Source organism: Callospermophilus lateralis, chromosome 2, assembly GCF_048772815.1.
Source record: "Callospermophilus lateralis isolate mCalLat2 chromosome 2, mCalLat2.hap1, whole genome shotgun sequence".
NCBI lineage: Eukaryota > Metazoa > Chordata > Mammalia > Rodentia > Sciuridae > Callospermophilus > Callospermophilus lateralis.
Window position 1 is genome coordinate 177,614,843 of NC_135306.1, and position 19,634 is coordinate 177,634,476.

Genomic DNA, 19,634 nt, shown 5'->3' on the forward strand with positions numbered 1-19,634 from the left:
ACTGATTTAGTTGCCATACTAAGGTTGGCAGGGACAAGATTGACCTTCATAAATTTGCCTGGATAGAGAGGTTGCTTCTCCCTTCTAGAATGCAACTTCCTGTTCAGATAATCTCACTTTTAAAAAAAATTAATAAAAGGCTCAATGAGCTTAAATTTCAAATTGGGAGCAAAAAAAAAAAAAACCTTTCATTCATCAGCTTTTATAAATGAAACCCCACTAAATACCATGCACTGTTTTTTTGTTTTTGAATCGAGGAAGACTTTGTTGGAGGGCTGCTGATTTACTCAAATATCAGTATGCATGTCCACAGAAGTTCTCATCATTGCCACCATCCAAGTGACAAAAAGACTCGGACATAAAATTGACTTTGGGCCTCCAGAAAAAAAAAATTACACATAAATTGAATTTGCTTTGGTAAATAAATTATTCAGCACAGAAATTTTTAAAAGGCATAAATAATCCTAGTTAAATATACATGTCCTCTATAAACTATTAATCATATATTGGTTCTTTTGCAATATATAGAGAAACCATATGTCCAGTGGCATAATAAATAACACAATATGAATGAAGGACATGAAACAATTAGCAGATGGTATTAAAGATTCAGTAGCAAAAAACACATCAAAACACGGTGGAACATCAAGAGATGAATGAATAAACAAAAATGTGTTACATTTATGCAGTTAAATGAACTACCAACTCAGCAATAATAAAGAAACCAATTACTGATAAGTATATCAACCAATTACTATTGAGTCCAACAGTGTAAATAACATAAAAATACTGAGTGCCAATAGGCACAATCAAAAAGATCCCACAGTGCATGATCCTATTTACACAAAATTCTAGAAATTAAAGGTTAAATTTATAGTGACAAAATAAAGATTTCATTGGCTGCTGGTGCTAGGGATCAGATGGAATAATGGACAATAAGCTCTGGGTATGACAGGATTTTGTTTGTTAATTATAGTGGTAAATTCATGGGTCTATACATTTCTCAAAATTAATTGAATTGCATATTTTAAGTTGATATTGTTTATTATACATAAATTATACTTCCATAAAGAAGTTCTGGTGTACTGTTGCACAAGAGAGTAGCTATAGATAAAAATAATTTATTGCATATTTCAAAAAGCAAGAAGAAAAGCTTTTGAAAGTTTTCACCATAGAGAAATGATAAATGTTTGAAGAGATAGGTATGTTTAGTGTGATTTCAACATTATACAATGTACACATACATCAAAACATCACAGGGTACCCTATCAGTATGTGCATTTTTATGTTTTTATGTATCAGTTAAAATACATTTAATTATAAAAAAAAGAAAAAAAATTAAATTTTTAAAATAGGATTTGCATATGATCTTGAAATATTTTTTGAGATAAACTAGGAAGCCACTTAAACATCATATTAATGAGTTGAATTTGCATGCTAGAACCTGTCTCCTTAAAGTGAACCTATCATTTCCACTAAATGAAACCTATCATTTCATACACTCTAGGTAAGTGGAAGGATAAATGTTACTGATTTCCACTGTCAAATGGAAAGAGACCCAGTCATGGAAGATCTCATGAACAGGAAAGTCAATGCTGATGTGCATACTGCAAGCAATAAGTGGTCCAGGAGAGCAATTTCTAGCTTCTTTTTTGCTTCTGGAATGTGATTTTTCACATTTTGCAATGACAGGAAGAGACCTGTCTAAAGGTTCCATCAACATCTATATTTGTATGGGATACAGAGAGAAGACTTGATTTTGACAAATGTTCCAGGTCTCTTGATCCTTGTCTAATGACTCCCTTTACCAGGTCATGTTTTTTTCTCTGACTCTATTATTAACCACCACATTAAAGAATATACGAAACGGCCTATAAGTATGTTATGTGTATCTTTGTGAAAAGCTAACTAAGTATTTAAGAAGAAAGCAGAAGGTAAATTTATGAAGTAACTTTTGACTATCCCTGTCTTCTCTCATTACATACAAGCTTACAAATTTCATGATCTTCCCCCAACCCCTAAGAATGGAACATCAGATAAAGCCACTCATTTCAAGTAGCAGATACTTTTATTTCTGAATAACAAGTGTTTAGAAAACCATATTGATTCTAAATGCAGTCATTTCTTGGTATCCTCAAAAGTTTGTTTCCAGGATCCTTCCCTTGAGCATCTCTAGACTGGCATGGTATTTACATATAACATCTTCCCATATAATTTAAATCATTTATAGATTACTTATAATGCAATGCAAATGCTAGTGACTTGATATATTGTATCGTTTGGGAAACAATTATGAGAAAAAAAGGTCTATGTTCAGTGTCGGTGCCATATTTTTTCCAATGTTTTTAATTCCCAGTTGGTTGACTTCAAAATGTAGAATCCTTGGATACAAAGGGAAGACTGTATTATTCAAACTTATCTATATATACACAGAGAGCACTAAGAGAGCTCTGTTGCCTCGTGAGTATAAAAGCAACTCTGTAAAAATTTAATTGATGAGGTATCCACAGAAGGGTTTCATCTTTAGTTATTAAAGAAGCTAGATGTTAGCCAAAGCATCTAATGGCTGTTTGGAAATGAAAAGGCAATACTCAGGAAATTCAAACATAACAAAGGAAGCATTCAATATATTTTATGGATGCCAACAAAAATTTAGATTTTTGAGCCATACAGGGACAAACATACAATCACACATATGTCTATACAACTACAGCAAGGGAGATAATTAAGTGACTATAACACATGGTTGTGGGTAGAGACGAGACTGTCTCTTAATAAATAGATTGACCTGCTTCACCAATAATACTTTTGAAAGTCTCTTAAAAAATTACTTAATAATTTGACAGCAAATAATACTATCACATATATTTGGAAAGAATATATTAATTTTCAAGTCATTTCCTTACAGGCACATTAGAAAAAAATTATCATCTCCTTTGTCCTTTGAGTGCAACACATCTATTATGAACATGACAGGAAAAGTACCAAATTAAATATAACTATTATTGATGTCAGCAATTGGCTAGTAGGAATGCTCTGAAATCACCCGAAAATGTGTTATAAGATGGATATCACACTTAATAGATACTAAATTGAGCACATTTTAATTGGCTAGTAGAATGTGATATCATAGCATCAAATGTTGGCAGCAAACAAAATTGATGAAATTCACATTTCCCACATGTAAAAAGATAAATCCAAAGTTGGACGTTCACTTTTTAATTAAATCCCACAGGAGATAAACTTTAAGTTCACAAAAGAAAGCAATATTTTTGGCTGAAAATTTAAGGCACAAAGAGGTAGCAGAGATTTATTTATTAATTCAAAGATATATGCAACTACTAAAAACATGAAGAGTCACAAGCAAAGATGACAAAATTATTTAGCCATGCTTGATGTGAAATTCTTGCCTGTGTCTGGCCTAGGAAGTATAATTTAGCTAATTAACACTATATTAAGCCTATACTGGAAAGGACCAAAAGACACAATGAATTCTTTATTTCTTGAAATTTATCATTTTCTCAGGAAGAAAAAAACTTAGGAAGAAAATCCTAAGTAATGAAAATTCTTTAAAAACACATTTTATAAAATATTACCTTCATCCAGGTGCAGTGGCACAGGCCTGTAATCCCAGCAGCTTGGCAGGCAGAGGCAGGAAGATCAAGAGTTCAAAGCCAGCCTCAGCAACTTATCAAGGCCCTAAGCAACTCAGCAAGACCCTGTCTCTAAATAAAATACAAAATAGGACTGAGGATGTGGCTCAGTGGTTGAGTGCTCCTGAGTTCAATCCCCAGTACCCAGAAATAAAACTTCAAAACTCATATGATCTAGAGTCCATAAATGTCACAAGGTTCATAAGGACAGAAAAAAATTTGAAATGTAGATGAAATTAAAATTAAAATAATTCACCTTTTCTCCATGCATTCTTTCTACCAACAGGTGCAGCTATCTCTAAAATATTTGTAAATATTCTTCATGAGAAGAAATCTGGTCACAAGTTGTTGAAAACAGGGAAAAAAAATGGCCACAAATATTTCATAGCTCCTCTCATCAAAAAATGAAATCTAAGTGTCCACCAGGCCAACTAGAATTACCAAGTGACTTTTTTTCTTAAAGGTACATTAACAAAGAGGATGCAAACACCATCCTTCAGGGATGCAGACATCAAGTTTATCTTCTCTGGCTGCTCTTGGAACCCAGCTTCCAGGTGAAGACCAGGCTCTCCCTCTGGATGCTGGAGATATATGACTGGTTACTCCATCAATTTCCAGATGTGTGCTTGAGGCCATCTGAGATAAATCACCTAGGAGTAGGCCTGCCAGCTGAGTACAGCCACATGTGGGATCTTTGATGATCCCAGAAAAACCACCCAGCTCCACCCAGCCCAAACTGTCAACCTACAAAATCTTAACTAATAAATAAGTTGTAAACTGCTAAGTTTGAGAGTGGATTGATACTTAGAAATGGCTCATGGACAGACATGCTAACCAATTTGTTATAATTAACACCTTTAGGCACTTTACAAATTCTAACTGGGATTTATTTCCCATTCCTATGAGCTGGTTTCAATAGATCCAGGGTGAAGATGGATAGACTGAGACATAGTCAAAGTACATAAATCTAGAAGGTTGGAAGTCAAAGTTGGTTTCAGAACTAGAAATTGAATCCACAGTGCCAAAACTCAAATTCTAGAGCTACTGGATTGCCTGAAGACTGTTCTCATATCAGAAGTGATGCTTAAAAACCAAAACAAACAAAGCAAAACAAAACTCTGTGTGTGTGTGTGTTTGTATTATAAAGTGTGAGCAATTAGGATAGAACATGGATTTACATTAGAGCTGAGTTTTGGAGATTCCTGCAGTGCCCTGAGAAGTTTAGCCCTTAATTCCTGGATCTTGGGTGGTATGAAGACCTTGGAGCACTTGGTGGACTCTGTAGCATAAGTTTGCTACTAAGCAACACGGATGCATCCCAAAATTTAACAACTGGTATAGCTGAGCCAATGCACAAAAATCAACCCCCAACACAACCAATGAGGCTGCAAAAGTAGAAGCATTTTAATAACACAGCTATCTCATTTAACAAGCTAAATTTTTCTTTTCTCTTTATTTTCTCATTTGTTATTTAGAAACTGAGAAACAGCAGCCGCACATGCTTGTAATCCAATTGACTCAGGAGGCTGAGGCAAGAGGATTGCAAGATAAAGACCAGCCTGGACAACTTGGTAAGACTTCATCTCAAAATAAAAAGTAAAAAAAGGCTGAAGATAAAGTTCAGGGGTAAAGTACTCCTGGTTTAATCCCCCATTCTAAAAAAAGAAAAAAGAAAACCTAAGAAAGAGCTCCTTCCTTCACTGCCTCCTTATTGAAGTAAACAACCCCTAAAATCTCATAGTTATGGTTTAAGGTATCAAGACCCCTCTGTTCAACAAGCAAGATATAAGTAGAAGAAATATAGTTGGCAAGCTGTTTCTACAAGATATTATAAATTGACTCAAATCCTTAAAAGAAAAAAAATACTTGTTTATTTCTACAATATCTTCCTGGTTTTTTGAGAGCTGGTTCCAGGAATAACTGGGACAAGCTTTATTTGAATTGGATCAATTGACCCAAATTGGCAATCCCAAAGAGGAGCAGTTAAGAAGAATTAGTAAGGACTTGGGAGCTCAGAGCTTAGAATAAGCAAAGGGTATTTTGTGATTGTTGTTGTTTGTTTTGTTTTGTTAATTCCAGAAATCCTTCAGAAGATCTGAAAAAATAAGCTGAAAATATTATTTTAACAACAACAAAGATTATTTGACCCTTTTCTCCCATTTTTTTTTCATTAAAATATTAAGCCCACCTGGGCACAGTGGGGCACGCCTGTAATTCCAGTGACTCAGGAGGCTGAGGAAGGAAAATGGCAAGTTCCAGAACAGCCTCAACTTAGCAAAATTCTGATCCCCCACCCTCAAAAAACAAAAAAAGGCTGGGGATGTGGCTCAGTGGTATAGTGCCCCTGGTTCAATGCCCAGTATCAAAAAGTAAAGAAAAAGAAAATGAAATAAAATAAAACGTTGAGCCCGGGAAGTTAGGCAAATAGAGTTCGTTCTTCAAGAGCAGGAATTGGCATGCCCAGAAATGAGCAGTATTATTTCCAGAGATATTTACAATAACATAACATTTATTCTCCTTAAAACTCAGTGGTCTGTGCAGCTCAGCTCTCTTACTAGGAAACAGGCTAGCAAGCTTTGATCTGAACAGTCTTCAGCTCCTCTAAAAGATCTTCCAATTCCAAGAAAGTGAGCAGAAAGAAGCAAGCAGTGTTTCCCAATTGCCATCTGACTCTCATTATTGAATTAGAAAGTTCATGGAAACTGATTCCAATATAAAGAAAAGAACCTGAAGAAGAAAGTAAAAAGAAAAAAGAAAACGAGATAAAACCCATGTCTAGTTATGAACTATCTCATAGGGAAATTACTATGAAACTATTGACAAGTCGATTAGGTAATTCAGGACATGAAGTTTCTGAAGGACAAATCAGGGACTTGAGTGATGGTAGAGTTAAGAGAGAACAGAGAGCTGAAGGCTGAACCACGGGACCTTCAGCTAAGACAAGGAGAGAGAGAGAGATAATTAGCCTGATCTCCATGAGCCAAATGAAAAGGTACGGGAGTCTGCTTACAACGAAAAAGCAGAAAGCTAATATGAATTACATTGTCATCAGGGGTTCAAGGAACATTTATCATTTAAAACAATTTGCTATATGAATAGGCAAAGCTGAGGTCAACATATAGGCACTACATTATTGATAATATTTAAATGATTAATGCTGCTAAACTGCAGAGAACAGCAAATGAATGATTTTCCAAAGTTATTTCTTGCCCCACTAGAGTCATTATTAATATATTACATTATATTGTAAAATAATGCAATATCATTTAAGATTAAAATCCTTTTATTTAAAAATGAGCAACTTCCTCTGGGAAGCAAGCCTAAAAATAGTTTAAAAAAATTTAAATAGTATATTCATGAAGATATTCACCACAGTTTATTTATGATAAATAAGTAAAGCAATCTAGAAAAATATCAACCATACTGGAAGGAACAATAAAATCATGCACATCATGAATGGGATATAGTCAAAATAAATCTGAGCAAAAAAATTTTAAAAAACATGTAGCAACACACAAAAAAAAGGAACTGATATTATATGCAGAGAAAAACACAACTCAGATTTTAAATGTTACAATCATAATGAGGTAAGATAAAGATGCAGAGAGAAATATGAGTAGACACAATTGGCATAACAAAACATTTTTCTCCCCTCTTCTCTCTTTTACATATTAAGAATAATGTAATAATAATATTATTATAAAAATATTTAAAATAATTCCATAGGCCTTAATTACAGTAACTTATTCTTTTATATTGTGATTCTTTGCCATCATGGTCACATGTGATCATTACATTATTGAATATTATATTTTATCATATTACTATATTATTATCAGAAGATGAACATACTTCAGTAGCACTTATTTAAAATATATGAAAGTCACTGTACAGCATCCACAAAAGCAGAGAGTGAATAATTTGGTCAGCTTCATCAGTTTAAAAGGCACAAGAGAAACGCTCTGAGAGCATCTTACAAATTGCTGAAATGCTTGGAGCACAAGCCAATTTAAGGTTGAAGCCAATCTTTCACTAGCATAAATACAAATACACTTTTCCCCATTTTGTATGAATCCTCTTTAAAGCACTTCACATGGTTAAGACTCCTACATTAACCATTTTGTCCAGTCAAGGAGCAACAATATGCATGTCTTGATTTAGACACGAACCATCAACCAAAGTGTCCCAAAGTACAAAAAAACCCAAATCTCTCTTCCAAAATTCCGGTGCCACATAATCACCATTTCAAAAATAACACACAAAAAAAATTAAACATTCACATCCTTAGAATATCTAAGAAATAATTTAAAAATAAGGGGAAAAAACGTTAAGTACAAATATGTTCATAGCACTAGTGGAGATGAGGAGTAGCAAACTCTAGAGCAACGTCCGCCTATCAGACAACTCGAAGCTAGCTGTATTTGCTTCCCAGGCATCCCTGGAAATTGACAAATTACAAAAATACAATTTTGTCAGGCCAAAATTATACCAATTATAATCTTATAGGTTTCTGTTACAATCTCTAGCACAACTACACAAAGGCAAATTATACTTATTTATGATTAATCTGACCTTGAGCTCCTTGCTCTTGAGGTCCATTAGTTAGAAAACCAAGAATTACTTATAATTAAGACTTTCTTGTAGGAGTAGAATGTGTCAAAATTAAAGTATTATATTTAATAGTAAAATCCTCTCCACTGCTACAACTCATTCCCAGATTTTCATCTGATCATTTGCTAATAATTAACATTCAGCAATAATGTGATTTAAAATATTGGAGCTATGGAAACATTGAGTTGTTAAGAACCTAGGTTTTGGTTTTTCTTTAGTGAAATTAATCATTTATATTATCTATATTTTCTATTAAATACTCTGGAGTTGCCTAGAATACTGCCTTTGAATACCTGCCATGAAACCATTCTTCTGGTGTTTTATTATTAGATGCTTTTAATAGTATTCTATGGAGACCAAGAGGTTACTCTGCCATGGCAAATGGTCAGGTTTTGGTGAATGACCAGGTTGTAATAAATGCAGTGTTTAGTGAAATAATGTGTTTGAAATTTTTTTAAAAAGCAGAAAAATGTAATTGCTGAGAAATTGCTTTACATGTCCAGTGGAAAGGAGAATGTCTGTTTTGTGTGGTAATTTCCCTAGGGGGTCAATCTGTATGAATTATTAGTTCCTCCTATTTTTAATACAATTCTTAATACCTCTAATTGAAGTAATTAATGAATGATTACTTAGTGCCATGGAAACTGTCCATTTGACTCCAGAAAAAGTGAAATCTAAAGCCAAATGATAAGGCTAAGATCTAAAATATAATTCAACAAAGTTAGATCCTATATTTATATTCAAATTTACATAGGAGGCTTTTTGTGAAAATAAAACTGTTCTTCAAGGGAGACAGACTTTGAAATTGTCAAACTGTATTCTGCAAGTATTCATGCAAAGCCTCTTAGGCTATCTATTATCCTAAAAATAAAAATAAAAATATATATGCCCTAAATAGGGATAATGTTACATGATATAAATTTACTTTATAACTCAGAATGCAATCTATTTAATAAAATATAATATCATATTTCTAAATTATACTTTCTGCTGGATGAAGAAAATTCTAATATATTTTTAAACGGAATTTGCCTTCTTTTAAAGGACTTCTGAGTTAATCACAAAGAACATCCTGCTGTCCAATACTTTCAGTTTGTTTCAGAACCTGTAAATGAATTCCTTCCCCTCCATCTCCCATTTCCAATATGTAAAAAACTTTGTAAGCCATTTCTTCCTTCATACAATACTAATGAGCATCTCAGTGATTTGTCTAAATGGCTTCAAATATTAACTCTGTGTTGGCTAACTTAGGCTTACCTACATAATTCAAGTTTACAAATACTTTTGTGAAAAGTTATGTAAGAAAATGTGTCTTATTTTTAAGAAATCAGATAAAACTTGGCTTCATTTGCATTTCATATTCAAAATGTCATATTTCTAAGGCACAAGGAACAATTGCAGTTTGCTAAAGTGAAAAAATAAAAATTCCACAAGTAAATGGTTTTACAATTAAAGGTATTTCCCTGACAGAATAGATAGAAATTGAAAAATCTCCAAATTTAAAAAGAACCCAGGATGTTTTTTAATCTAATGGCTTTAATGAAGCAGAATTGAATAAATGGTTTCACAGTGCCAGACAATCAACTTGGATTTTTTTTCCTTTCTTTTCTTTTTTTCTTCACTGACTGGACAAATTGTTTTGGCTTCAAGCAGAAGCAACTTCAATTAGAGATAATGTTTGCTTGGCTTGAACGAAGACTCAAATCCAGAGACTCTAATGTAGGTTCTGAAACACTCAGCAAACAAACAAGGTAGTCCTTAAGATATATTTCACAAGGGGAAGTCTGAACAGTTCTTAAGAAAGAAAAAGTAGTATATGCAGCTAAAAATGTTATTACAACTGCACTTCAAATGTGAAAGCCTTAATTTGAAGAGATGGGTGTCAGATATTGTCTTGAAAACAAATGGAAACCTGAGCAAATATCCACTGAATCTGATCAATGCACTCAGAAAAAGCCCTCAAGCTTGCCTCAATTTCCCTCGTTTGTCCATGAAAGTGATGCAATTCCATTTGACTTGCCTAGATAGAAGTAAATACAAAAAGAACAAACTTTTTTTGAAATGTTTTTTCAATAAAGAAACTCAGGGTTTTATTCAAGCTACAATTTGTAGATGTAGCATTAATAGCATTTTTATCTTTCCCTAAGAGAAGGATACAGATGATGGGTTTTGGTTTTGTTTTGTTTTTATAAAAAATATTTTTGTGGGGACAGAAGAATGATGGTTCTAGAATTCCTACCTTGAGATAAAAAGTATGATTACTGTTCACTATTTCACAGATGTTTATTATTTCAGTTAGATCTGCTTTCCCTTCCTGCATGTCTCTGTCTCTGTCTCTCTCTCTCTCTCTCTCTCTCGTTCTAGTTTCATCACATACTATTAAATAAAGAAATACAAATCTTATGGATTAAGAGAAAAATGTTTTTCATAAAATCACTTCTGCTATTTGAAAGCTCTAATTGGTACTGATCATGCAAAAAAACATTTGTTAAGAAATTGGCAAGTTGGATTCAGGACCATATACTACATAGTTTATAAAGAAGCCATATGGAAAAAGAAGCACATTTCAGAAAACAAGATAGAATGTATTCAATAAGTATTATTTAAGTATGATAGGCTGGCAACTCACTCTCCAGGGAAAAACTAGACCTACTCACACATACAGAATTTAAAAGAAGAAAGCAATGGTAATAATAAGAATCCTGCTGTTTTAGAAAAATGCATCTTTCTGTATCTCAAAAATCCTTCTACCTGAACTGTGGCTCTCTGAAGTTTTAGTACATCTAGAGATAAAGCGCAGTGCACAGCCCAGCCACCTAGCCCGAGTTTAACAAACATCTGTTGAAAGAATAATTGGTGAAGGGAAAGAGGTCTGTAAGCCCTTTTTAAATTTTAGCTCTGGGGAAGGAACCAAACCTGAAAATCGTCTTAATAAAACACTTCATTGTCTTTGAATTTCAAGCCCTCCAGTCAGGGTTGAAGCTGGTCACAAAGGGACCAACCTAAAAATAGACTCTGGCAAGTGAGAGGACTGTAGCTTGCTTGCTCTGTCAGCTCCTCTTGCCAGCCATGAATGGAAAACTCAGGTGATGTCTTATCATGTGTAGACTTGTCCTCTTAAGCACCTAAATGCAACAGCCAAAGCACAGCAATGCCAGTGGCATTAGGAATAGAAATGAAGATGCAGTATCCTATAACATGTTTGTAAAGCAAATAATAGTCCAAATTACCCTTATTTTTCTTAATTTAGTTCCTAATAACAACAGTTGCACCAGAGCAGATTTTTGCTATTGTGCTCCCAGGTCTTTCCACACTGGGGTTGTTTCTACACAGTAATAAAGCATCTGGGTGAAAAATGGGGGGAAAAAAACGCAACTAATCATCCAGCTGTTTCTAAAATCCCAGCTGTTCAGTAATAGGCAGAAAATAGCTAGCATAATAACAGAACATAAGAGACCCACATTGCAGGTGACTGTAGAAGCTCTCTGGGTATGCGCTGTCATGACCTGATTTATAAAATGGCAAGATGTCTACCTGCATTGCACAAAAAAAAAAAAAAAAAAAAAAAAAAAAAAAAAAAAAAGCACTTCATGAGAAAATTTGAACAGGAGACAGCAGAAGCCTTCCTGATCTGGGCTTTTGTTGAGGAAAAGCCAAGTTAGATGAGGTGCGGTGCTGAGAAGGTAGGGGAGATAAGTGTTTTACATGTCTAAAAGTAATGTTTTGTTTTTTTTTTAAAGTCAATAGCTGGATAAAAAGATTGACAAGAAATAAACCAAAGAACAAAAGAAGATCTCCATAGACTTTGGGCAAGTTTATATTTGGTCCAAACTTACATTAGAATCTTCTACTTTGAATTTCCTTCCGACATCCTTTCAGAGGTGCAATAAAATGTTTTAAAATCAGGAGACTTTTTCTCATCTCTTTTGCAAAGCTTATAACACAACTACAGTTTTTCATCACTGAAAATAAATGCCTCCAGCATGTAACTTTCAGCTTGTTTTAGCAGAAGGCAGGATTTAGGCCCCTGCAACCCTAGACTGATCTCTAACAATGATACCAGGGACATACAAAAAGCAAACAGTAATTCCTGAACAGAGCCGCTCCCATCCAAAGACTCTACTCAGTCCCTTGAGAGAGTAAAAATAGTCTAGTGTCACAAGATGATTCACACCTTAAAATACTGTATGTTGCTTCATCCTCATCTATCTAATCTAACCCTTTCTTTCTCTGCTGTTTCTCACACTGCCTTGAAGCCTGTGAAGTATGTGGATTCTAGTAGTGAAATGACACCTCTTCTCTGTGTGGATGAGAGAAGCAGCCGTCGCTGCAGCTAAACCAGCAAGGAGCATCTGACAGCAGAGTTCTAATTAGGTGGCACAAATTTTATGATTTTTCCATTCCTCTAAGAACTGCACACCAGCAATAACCAACATAAACACATCACACAGCTCGTGTTCTTGACATGCATTCCCAGGGCTTCTATTGGCTGCTTAATTCTGTCTTAGTTTTAATAAACCACTAGACTGAAATCGTGCATTAGCATAAGGTGGAAAATTTTTTACCTTTGAAATATAAGTGGTCAAGTGGTAGTCTCTTAAAGATATGAAAGAGACCCTTTCTCAGAAGGGAAAAGTGAGTTTTACCCTTAATAAGACAAAAAATTTAATTTAAGCTCAGCAGCCTTTATATGATTTTGTATGTACCTTCAAAAGAGATTTGGGACTATGATACATGTCCATACCTATGCCTACTCTAAATACCTATTCACTTTCCCGGATTTGCTGGGTTAACAAAAATTAATGTTTAGCATTATCAAATTTAGATTGATATAGCTAGTTTCACCATCAAAGTCATGACTTCATTAGGCCTAACTCCTGTGCCTTGCCCACCTCTGTTCTACTCTGCCTATCTCCCACCTGACTCTGATCCTGGATCCTGTTTATATCCTGTTGCTCCTCCAGAAAGAAAGAAAGAAAAAAAAAAAAAAAACTGTTTGCTAACTTGTTGTTGGCTGGATCAGTTCTGGAAGAAACATGTCAATAGTTCCAAGAACACTTCTAGGAACTCAGAAGGAAAACCTATTCTTAATATTGCTGTTCTATCATATAGACTCTAACATGGCACATAGGCAAGCCCCCCTGTGTTGTATTTACATTTACTGAAGTCAGTTTCTAAAGTGATCAACTGCAAATGTTTTTTAAAAGACTATCAAACAATCTTGTCATCTTTTAATCAAATCATAGCCAAGACTTTGACTCGGTTTACTAAGAGATAAAGTTTGTGTTTTTTTTTTTTTTACAAAATCTACCAATTCAATTAAAGTGTGGAAAAGCCAAGAGCAAAGAAAAGAAAAGCAAAAAAAAATCCATTATATTCTCAAGAAACCTGCATAAATGAATCATAATTTATGGGATAAATCTCTTCTAAATAAATAGTTCTGAATATAGATTGCAATCTTCAAATCTCATGTTAATTTCTTAAAATATTTAGCCAGGGATATGCCTAAAACTAATAGGATAATGTGATCCTTGGACTCTCTGCCTGCCTTTATCAAAAGTCATCTTATATTAGGAAAATGATCCTAAAATTAAAATCTTCCACCAACAGTAATGCCAACAATGAAACCAGCCAGAAATGGTAAAGAAACAAATAAATATAAATCCTGATGCATTCCCTAGTGATTCTATCACCTCTTGATAGATTACAGTCCAATGAGAGCTTCATTAATTATTTCCGACTCTGCCTGATAGCAAATGAAAGCCTCATTTGGATCATGATCCCTACCAATTGAGAGGGAAAAAAAAAGACTCACTCAGGTGCTATCAACACTATTAGTGTTCTTAGGGGAAATCATCAATCTATTCAGGTACAAGTGCATTGAGTTTGTAACTAGAATAACATGCACTTTCCATGTTAACTAATGTGGCCCCTATCATAGAGAAGGCTTGGATAATACGGAGCCCTGGTCTCCAAGAGTGATCATACTTTCCAATTATTTTATGGCTTTGTATGTGAGTGCCTTCAGAAGCTAAGAGAGGTATTGATACATGTACCAAAAATAATGGCCTAAAACTTTTTAATGCTATAAGTAAACTTGAGCCAATTAAGGAAGTCATAAGAAGGGAAACCTATTCTTAATATTCCTGTTCTATCCTATAGACTCTACCATGGCAAAAACAGCAGTTCCAACAAAAACACAGCAAGATAATGACTTAAAAACAGCATACTACAGGGACACAGCCACATCAATGTTTACAGTAGCACAATTCACAATAGCTAAATTGTGGAACCAACCTAGATGTCCTTCAGTAGATGAATGAATAGGGAAACTTTGGTATATATACACAATGGAATATTACTCAGTAGTAAAAGAAAATAAAATCATGGCATTTGCCCGTAAAATGGATGGAATTGGAGAATATAATGCTAAGTGAAGTAAACCAATCCCCAAAAACTAAATGTTTTCTTTGATATGAGGATGCAGACTGATAATGGCAATGAGGGGGAGCATGGGAGGAATGGAGGAACTTTAGATAGGACAAAGGGAGGGAGAGGAAGGAGGGGGAATGGGGGTAGAAAAGACAGTGGAATGAGCTAGACATCATTACCCTAAGTGCATGTATGAAGACAGACACGAATGGTTTGAAAATACTTTGTGTACAACCAGGGGCTTGAAAATTGTGCTCTATATGTGTAATATGAAGTGAATTGCATTCTGCTGTCATATATAACACATAAGAATAAATAAATAATTTAATAATTAAAAAAGAAAGATAATGACTTTGGAAAGTCTATTTCTTGAGAATTCAAAGTACATGTATGGATCATATAGTTCAGTTTCCATCCTATATGCATCCTTTATATGATGGGAATAATATGCATGAAAAATTTTAAAAATCTTGCATAAAGCATAAAAATTGACCCTTTGTCCTATGAATGAAACTCTATATACCCTTATGTAATGTCTCAGAGATCAGCCCTAATACCATTGTAGTTATATGCCACCAAAGTCCAGCTTAAAGTGTAAAAAAAGATTTCAATATTTAGATTCCACCATTTCTCCAAAACATATATGTCTGCCTACTAAGGGGAATATTTTACTCCCACTTCACTTTAAGTTGTCTCTTTCAATACCTCAGGCCATTCATTTTATTCATACATCTTTTTCCCAAAGACAGAATAAGAAATACATAATATATATGAACATATGACTATATTATATATTAATATAGTTTTTTAAAACAAATATAATTCTTTAGCTCAGCATTGGCTCATCTTTAGTTGATATTCACAGGGTTATTTATTCAACTGATTTGATTAATTTAAGAGGTGACCAACCTTCAGTAGCCAATAGTTTAAGAAGCTTTGGATAAAAGTTTTCCTCCCCTTTGATTCTGAAAATACACCCTTGATCTATGGATTTGTGAAAAACAATCTATTTCTACATAATGCCAATAGCTGACAAAAAAAGAGTATATCTTCCATATTTACTAGCTCTTCCTAATAACTACTGCTAAAGTGCCATTTCTGTCACTTTCACAGCAGATGGTAACTCATGTATTCATTCTGTAGCTTTTTTCTGCTTTACATCATCAATTATAATAATCACCTCTTAGCTATCTCTGCTAATGGTGAGGAACTATGACAAAGCTACTCTTAATTCCTTCATATTTAGTTCTAATGAACTTGACATTATCGACTCAACAGACCCAGCTTCCCAGTTAGGTTTTGCTTGGCTTCCTAATTCTGGTGTTTTTACTGTTTCTTTGTACTAACTATATCTTTTTAAGATTTCACATCTTCGGAGCAAGCTGTTTAACAAAGTTCTGAGCCTGAGTAAAGCCAGACTTAGATGAAAAAAACAGCAATGGATAATCTCTAAAATAAATTATTCACATCAGAAAACAAGAGTTGACTATTTATGGATCATCTACCAAAGTCATTTATCCTCAATACAAATTCTCCTTCCAAAATATCAATGACAACAAATGTATCAAAAACTGAAGCCTAGGTCAGCAACACTATGATCAGCAAATTGGTGAATATGCTTTCCAAGATGGTGACAAGACTTCATATTCATCACATCATTTGCCTTATACATCTGAGCTGGTCCCACAGATCTGAAAGGGAGATGCTTGAGTCTCATATATACCTTCAGCTCCTTAGTATTTTCAAAGCAACCAATTCATGTCCAGGTGTTAATGAATTTACCCCTAAATAAGGTGACCATATTTCCTGAATCTCAAATTTGACCATATACCAGATATGTAATAAATACTTTTATGAAGAAGACATTGTGAGAAATCAGGACTGCTATGGAAACAGAAAACCAAGCCAGAAATAAAACTCATATCACAGTCCTAATCTTAATTTACTTTTCAGAAGTACACATTCCCATTTATTGCAAAAAATTAGCTCTGTTTCCTTCAATCTTGAATGCAAACCATTCCATCAACCTTTTTTTTTTTTTTCAAACAGGAATGCTGAGTCCCATACTAGAAAGCAGGATGGTTCTCCAAACCACAGTGGTTACATTTTTCTGGAAAACCTGTGCTTAGTATCAAGTTTCTTTTCAGGCAGGAAAACCAAGAGGTACCTTTTGTCCACATCAAATGTCCCTTGTAGAATTCAGAATGACTTTTGGGTCAAGAAGAGTTCCTGGAACAGGCCCTTTGTCACTGAATGACAACCCGTAATCATTCTAAACTGTATCAATAAAAAAAAAAAAAAATACAAAAAGCGATGTTACAGTCTGCACTGTGCATGTTAGCACACCACCACAGGCTCATTAAAAATGTAAACTAACCTAGGTGTGTTTCCCACTTTACATAGTACAAGCTGCATTGTTAGTGTTAAAAATTCATCAAAGACCTGGAAATTAACAATGGATGACACCATTTCTGATTCTATTGGAAGGTTAAGAGTTATAGCTATTCTAATGCAATGAAAAATTATTTTCCATTGATTAGCTGCTTTAAAACTGGAAAACATGTATCTTAATTTACAGTATTTTTCTTAGTTATATCTTATTCACATGTGGGTTCTATTTCAACACACACTTAATGGAGAGAGTCTCTCACAAAGCTTCAGTAATCAGTTTGAAAGCAAATGTGACAAGGAATGCAACTCCCCCTTGTGAAATATTCCATGTGTCTAAGCATAAATGAGCCCTCTAGCACAGGTCAGAAGACTGTTTACTGACAGAACTGTACTACAATAAAGTAAGAAATCAAAATGTTTACTTACCAACTTTCACCATTCAACTGGAGACCGAGTGACTTTTTCATAAAGTGAATCCCCTCCCTTTAGAAGTCTTTAAAATAAATAGCTTTAAGATACATCCTATTCATTCAGTTTACAGTCTAAAAAAATCACAAACTCCTGGTTCTGCAGTTAAACCAACAGTGATATTTTTAAACTATTATGCTGTTATGAGTTAACTAAAAAATCCAGGCTGATACGACTTGACAGGTATTTAGAAATATCAAGGGAGTCTAATATTTTCATCAACTCCATAGCAGAATTTTGGTGCTGAAGGGCACCAAGTGATCATGTGGTGTAATATCCTGATTTTACACTTTAAAAAAAATAAAACAGAAGGAGAAGGAGAAGAAGAAGAAAAGAAAAAAGAACCCTGAGAATCAGGAGATGAAATGATTTGCCTACAGTTAACAAGCCAGCACACTTGATTCCCTGGACCAGCTGTCACTCCTCTGGCACCCACCAATTCCCTTTCACAGAAATTAAAAGGAATATTTATTCTTCCTCTCTTCCCCATAACTGTTGGGCATAACTGCTTCCTTTTCAGACATTGGCAAAAGAGAACAATGCATCCACTCTTGAAAAGATTCTGATTAGGATGACCCTCAAAGTGTAACATTTATTATCATCTGAAAAGCAACTAAAGGATCCCAGATCTCTAACTGGCATCATTTTTCTTTAGTCTCACAACCAAACATGTATGGTGGCCTCTTAGAAGACAGAGTTTCTTTAATCAGTTACACAGAGGCCCTAGGAGCATTTTCCTCAGTATAGAATTTTTCCGAAGTGTTGTAAACCACACTGGATTGTTTCAACTTGGAAAAATGTTGTAAAATTCACAGTTACCCCAATGTCCTGCCTTCACACATCTTCTGTAGAGAAATGCTCCATATAGACGTCCCTATGCATGTCTTGAGGGCTGAAAAGCTTTCTTCTCAGTGTAGAGCCAAGATCCAGACACTCTGAAATAAACGCATTTTGCAGGGGTTGGAGCAAAGAGTGAACATACCTTTAGCAACAAATAATATTTGATTTGAAAGTCCATGACTATCACTTCTGACTATCTTACCCTAAATAAACCATGTTAGATAAAGGATTCTTAAGTGACCATATTTTCAGGAATCTCAGAATTATCGATAAAATATGTATAATCAAATAGACTTTTCAGTTAAAAAGGAAATGTCACAGAGACTATGAAATTCAGTTTTTCATTTCCTTCTTAACACCATCACATAATTGCTATTGCCATTATAGAATGCTCAATAAGATCCTAAGCTAGAGAGCCCTTAAATTGTTTTAAGATATAATCTCATCTACATGGGTATGACATAAGAATGTGATCCCTGATGCAGAAATGCAGAATTAACTCTTCCTTCCTTCCTTCCTTCCTTGCTTCCTTCCTTGCTTCCTTCCTTTCTTTCTTGATACCAGGAATTGAACTCAGGTGCACTTAACCACTGAGCCACATTCCCAGCCCTTTTTTAAAAAATTTTTATTTAGAGACACAGTCTCAAAGAGTTGCTTAGAGCCTCACTAAGTTGCTGCGGCTAGCTTTCAATTCACAAGCCTCCTGCCTCAGCCTTCTGAGCCACTGGGATTAAAGGTATGCACCACCACAACTGGATCAGAGGTGACTTCTCATTTCATGATATGACTTGATATCTTCCCCCTAAAAGAAGAAACCTTGTGTGTGCATATCAACTTCTTGTTAGGACACCAACATTAAAGAAATAACCCATTATTTTTACAGTATTCTGACAAAGTATCTGAAGCTCCTGGGTTCTACAACCCTTTTTCTCTAAGCAAAAGTTAAATAATTTAGACCTAACATAGGCATTTGTAGGAAACTCAACATTTCAGAGATTTCAAGGATTCTGTTCTCATTCGCTTTCCATAATTTGTGATGTAACAAATTTTATGTGTCCTCCTTTTTATTAATGAGAAATTTTGGTACAGAGATGTTAAGTGACCTTTCCAAAGGAACAGTAACTAATCCAAATAGCCTTATCTCTCGTTTAACACTTGTTACATTTTTGCTCAATATCAAATATATTAAACATCATCGTTGCAGTCTTAATTATAAACAGCATTTTCTAGTTTTGTCAC